The 6,073-nt window shown below is 44.5% G+C and overlaps 1 protein-coding gene across 3 annotated transcripts in view; it reads right to left on the bottom strand.

Annotated features, from left to right (window-relative positions):
• Positions 1-6,073, bottom strand: part of MDGA1 (MAM domain containing glycosylphosphatidylinositol anchor 1) — a 429,239-nt gene that overhangs the window by 130,974 nt on the left and 292,192 nt on the right. The gene's annotated exons all lie outside the window — the stretch shown is intronic.

Below are 6,073 nucleotides of genomic sequence, written 5' to 3'. Positions count from 1 at the left end.
CTCCTTTTTTGGTTTAGTTCCAATACACACAAAGGGAATAAACATGTGTATAGCAAAACCTGTGTTACTGCAATATATATATATATATATATATATATATATATATATATATATACAGAGGAGAGGAGATCTATATATATACACAAAGGGAATAAACATGTGTTACTGCAATCCTTTCCTGTGAGAAATACTTCATTTTCTCGAAAAAATTCAGGGGTGCCAACATTTACAGCCATGAATGTGTATATATATATATATATATATATATATATATATATATATATGTGTGTGTATGTGTGTATATCTATATATATATATATATATATATATATATATATATATATATATATATATATATATACCTCACTATTATTATCTATTACCTCACTTTTTCTTTTTTTGCACTATAGCTGTATAGCAATTCATGTTGTATCTGTATCTGTGTGCTGGCAGTGTGCTGCTGTATTCTCCTGTTTATGTATATTCAGCCTAGCAGCCGGCACCTGTATGCCAGGTCCATGCAGTAGTTTTGGTATCAGTAGTGCTGGCAAACTTATCCTTGTTTATCTATCTATCTATCTATCTATATATATACATATAGATATAGATACACACACACACATATATATATATAAATATACGTATGTGGACGACATCCTGGAATAAGGCAGGAATCACACATGCAGTTTATTTTTTTTAATGAACAAATGGTATAAATAAAGATTGAGATTTTTCTTTCCGGTTGGATCCATTCTCACCGTTTGTCCAAGACAACTGCACCGATAACTGATTGTGAATTAAGTTTAAAAAAAAAGGTCCAGAATTTGAAAAAAAAAAAAAACATGACTAATTTAATCTACAAACAGCGCCCCATCTGGCCGTGGGGATCATCTGGTTTGTCTCCTAATCTCTTAGACTAAATCTGCACTACCACCTGCCGCCTGAGGACAAGAGTGGAGCTCTTTATTTTTACTTATTTTATTTTTTAATATCCTATTAAAGGGGTATTCCAGGCAAAAACCTTTTTTTATATATATATCAACTGGCTCCAGATTTGTAAATTACTTCAATTAAAAAATCTTAATCCTTTCAGTACTTATGAGCTTCCGAAGTTAAAGTTGTTCTTTTCTGTCTAAGTGTTCTCTGATGACACGTGTCTTGGGAACCGCCCAGTTTAGAAGAGGTTTGCTATGGGTGTTTCCCAAGACAGGTGTCATCAGAGAGGATTTAGACAGAAAAGAACAACCTTAACTTCAGAAGCTCATAAGTACTGAAAGGATTAAGATTTTTTTTATAGAAGTCATTTACAAATCTGCTTAACTTTCTGGAGCCAGTTGATATATATGAAAATGTTTTTGCCTGGAATACCCCTTTAACCCTTTCTGTGTTATAGAACTGCATTGTTCTGGATAGACATCCGCATCCTGCGCTGTTACCTACCGCCATGTCTGTCACCGTGTCAGTCCCCACTGCGGTTCCGGCATTATATTCCTAAACTGAGACACGGAGGATAGAGACCGCTCTGTGTGGAGCAGATGACGGTAAAATGATGTGATCTCTACCCCGCGATTATCATCAGTAACAAAGCCGCCTCTGTGAACTATGGGACCTGTAATGGCGGCACAATGTGACATCATTACCGCCGCTCCAGTCCTGCTCTTGGCTGTCGGGACAGACCGGAATAATAAGAGGAAGTAACAGATGCTCTCCGTTACGTCTGCCCTAAAATTCAATTCCCGGCTGGTCTATGCATCACTTTAACCCTCTTTAACCTCCATATGTTGCGCATATTCCATAATTCTGGCTTTTTATCGCTCCGCTCTGCTGCACAGAATGTGCTTTGTATTCATCTAAAAGCTACAAGGGCACCGCGGCTCTCCGGTGAGATAACGCCACACAGCGCCGAGCGGCCAGTGAATCACACAGAGTCGCACACACCGCCTCGCCGGATGAGGACAATAATCCATCTAGTCCACAGTCCGTCTCCAAATAACGCCGGTGCGAGCTGTACCTGACGCTGCGCCAAACTTACTCCGGTGGCCCAATAAGGTTTACCGGACGTGTTGTCTATGTCTAAAGCTGTGTTTCCCAACCAGGGCGCCTCCAGCTGTTGCAAAACTACAACTCCCAGCATGCCCGGACAGCCGTTGGCTGTCCGGGCATGCTGGGAGTTGTAGTTTTGCAACAGCTGGAGGCGCCCTGGTTGGAAAACACTGCCCTGGATTCGCAATGTGGTCGACCACTATGAGGAGGAACACAATGAATAACGCTTTGTTGTATAGGGGAAGAGGAAACAGACCGGACCCAGATGGGAAGTTCACCTGCTCTGCTACTTTAGAATCTTTGGCTATCTGGGCATGCTGGGAGTTGTAGTCTTGCAACAGCTGAAGACAATAATCCATCTAGTCCACAGTCCGTCTCCAAATAACGCCGGTGCGAGCTGTACCTGATGCTGCGCCAAACTTACTCCGGTGGCCCGATAAGGTTTACTGGACATGTCTAAAGCTGTGTTTCCCAACCAGGGTGCCTCCAGCTGTTGCAAAACTACAACTCCCAGCATGCCTGGACAGCCGTTGGCTGTCCGGGCATGCTGGGAGTTGTAGTTTTGCAACAGCTGGAGGCGCCCTGGTTGGAAAACACTGCCCTGGACTCGCAAAGTGGTCGACCACTATGAGGAGGAACACAATGAATAACACTTTGTTGTATAGGGGAAGAGGAAACCGATCGGACCCAGATGGGAAGTTCACCTGCTCTGATACTTTAGAATCTTTGGCTATCTGGGCATGCTGGGAGTTGTAGTCTTGTAACAGCTGGAGGAGCCCTGGTTGGAAAACACTGCCCTGGATTCGCAATGTGGTCGACCACTATGAGGAGGAACACAATGAATAACGCTTTGTTGTATAGGGGAAGAGGAAACAGACCGGACCCAGATGGGAAGTTCACCTGCTCTGCTACTTTAGAATCTTTGGCTATCTGGGCATGCTGGGAGTTGTAGTCTTGCAACAGCTGAAGACAATAATCCATCTAGTCCACAGTCCGTCTCCAAATAACGCCGGTGCGAGCTGTACCAGACGCTGCGCCAAACTTACTCCGGTGGCCCGATAAGGTTTACTGGACGTGTCTAAAGCTGTGTTTCCCAACCAGGGTGCCTCCAGCTGTTGCAAAACTACAACTCCCAGCATGCCCGGACAGCCGTTGGCTGTCCGGGCATGCTGGGAGTTGTAGTTTTGCAACAGCTGGAGGCGCCCTGGTTGGAAAACACTGCCCTGGACTCGCAAAGTGGTCGACCACTATGAGGAGAAACACAATGAATAACGCTTTGTTGTAAGAGGAAACAGATCGGACCCAGATGGGAAGTTCACCTGCTCTGATACTTTAGAATCTTTGGCTATCTGGGCATGCTGGGAGTTGTAGTCTTGCAACAGCTGGAGGCGCCCTGGTTGGGAAACACTGCCCTGGATTCGCAATGTGGTCGACCACTATGAGGAGGAACACAATGAATAACGCTTTGTTGTATAGGGGAAGAGGAAACAGACCGGACCCAGATGGGAAGTTCACCTGCTCTGCTACTTTAGAATCTTTGGCTATCTGGGCATGCTGGGAGTTGTAGTCTTGCAACAGCTGAAGACAATAATCCATCTAGTCCACAGTCCGTCTCCAAATAACGCCGGTGCGAGCTGTACCAGACGCTGCGCCAAACTTACTCCGGTGGCCCGATAAGGTTTACTGGACGTGTCTAAAGCTGTGTTTCCCAACCAGGGTGCCTCCAGCTGTTGCAAAACTACAACTCCCAGCATGCCCGGACAGCCGTTGGCTGTCCGGGCATGCTGGGAGTTGTAGTTTTGCAACAGCTGGAGGCGCCCTGGTTGGAAAACACTGCCCTGGACTCGCAAAGTGGTCGACCACTATGAGGAGAAACACAATGAATAACGCTTTGTTGTATAGGGGAAGAGGAAACAGATCGGACCCAGATGGGAAGTTCACCTGCTCTGATACTTTAGAATCTTTGGCTATCTGGGCATGCTGGGAGTTGTAGTCTTGCAACAGCTGGAGGCGCCCTGGTTGGGAAACACTGCCCTGGACTTGCAATGTGGAGGAACACAATGAATAACGCTTTGTTGTATAGGGGAAGAGGAAACAGACCGGACCCAGATGGGAAGTTCACCTGCTCTGCTACTTTAGAATCTTTGGCTATCTGGGCATGCTGGGAGTTGTAGTTTGGCAACAGCTGAAGGCGCCCTGGTTGGAAAACACTGCCCTGGACTCGCAAAGTGGTCGACCACTATGAGGAGGAACACAATGAATAACGCTTTGTTGTATAGGGGAAGAGGAAACAGACCGGACCCAGATGGGAAGTTCACCTGCTCTGCTACTTTAGAATCTTTGGCTATCTGGGCATGCTGGGAGTTGTAGTCTTGCAACAGCTGAAGGCGCTGTGTTAAAGGCTGATATAACTGTGTTTTCTACATTGCACATGTATTTTCCTGGATTTCTGAGTTTTCTTGCATTGCAATTGTAGAATGTGAAGAGAACAGAATCTAGTCACATGTTAAGCTCCTAGCCAACAGATGCAGGAAATGTCCCAACTCCACCACCATCCCCTAGCCTGGGAATAGAAATGGCTCTAGTTTTGTCTAGTTAGTGATTCTAGTCCTGACCAGAGTCGGAGGGGCACATGTTGCTCTGCAGCTCCTGTTAGACACATCTCAAACAAATAAGCCACAATCTCACTAGCCCTGTCTACAAGCCACGTCCAGCCCATTGCCTAGTACAGCCCTGCTGCAAGGATTAAAAGGGGTTATCCAGGATAAGAAAAACAGAGCTGATTTATTCCAGAAACAGCGCCACGTCTGTCCCCAGGTTGGGTGGTGTACTGCAGCTTAGTTCTATTAATGGGAATACAGCTAAGATGTAATTCCTGGAGACAAACATGGTGCTATTTTTGAGAGAAATTAGCTCTGCTTTTCTATTCCTGGATAACCCCTTAACATAAACTCTTCCGAAAAGTGGCAAAAGGTGTTTAAATGAAGTTAAGTTCCACATGTGCTTTATGATGTCTACACTGGATGTGTCCCAAAACAGTGCCTAAAAGTTCTACAGTTTAACAAAGTTCACCCCCCTGTCAAGATCCATGTCCCGTTTAAGGGGTACTCCGATTAAAACAATATCTTTTTTAAATCAACTGGTGCCAGAAAGTTAAACAGATTTGTAAATTACTTCTATTTAAAAATCTTAATCCTTCCAGTACTTATCAGCTGCTGTATGCTCCGCAGGAAGTTGTGTAGTTCTTTCCAGTCTGACCACAGTGCTCTCTGCTGACACCTCTGTCCATGTCAGGAACTGTCCAGAGCAGGGGCAAATCCCCATAGCAAACCTCTTCTGCTCTGGACAGTTCCTGATACGGACAGAGGTGTCAGCAGAGAGCACTGTGGTCAGACAGAAAGGAAATTCAAAAATAAAATAATTTCCTCTGTAGTATACAGCAGCTGATAAGTACTGGAAGGATTAAGATTTTTAAATAGAAGTAATTTACAAATCTGTTTAACTTTTTGGCACCAGTTGATTTAAAAAATAAAGAAAGAAAGAAATGTCACTGGAGTACCCCTTTAACTCTAGAAATGAGGGCACATGCAAAAGCACCAACTATCTGCTATAATTATAGTCTACGATGCATCTTAAAGGGGCAGGGACTAGAATTCTGCTTCTCCCAAAACTCTACAAATTCAAGCTGTATCCAAAGTGTCTGCATGGTGTTGTGTTGCCCTACAGGAGCTCAGTAAAGTTCCATATCTATGAGCAGACTCCAGGTGGTTACACATTTAAAGGAAACTCGTCACAATAAAAATGCCGTCAGATCTGCAGGCGTCGTGTTATGGAGCCGGAGGAGCCGAGCAGAATCAGGTTCAGAATAACGTCAAATATTTATTAAAAACTCGGCTCAGTCTGGGCTAAGGAGTCCAGTGGGCGGTCCTATTCAGTGACCTATAGCCTTCTCTGTTTACTTAGATAGCTATCAATTACTACATAGGACCGCCTACTGGACTCCTAAGAACAGGAAGAGCAGAGGTTCAGA

Source organism: Hyla sarda, chromosome 3 (assembly GCF_029499605.1).
Source record: "Hyla sarda isolate aHylSar1 chromosome 3, aHylSar1.hap1, whole genome shotgun sequence".
Classification (NCBI taxonomy): domain Eukaryota; kingdom Metazoa; phylum Chordata; class Amphibia; order Anura; family Hylidae; genus Hyla; species Hyla sarda.
Note: the sequence above shows the minus strand (reverse complement) of the source record. Positions and strands in the feature narration are given on the sequence as shown.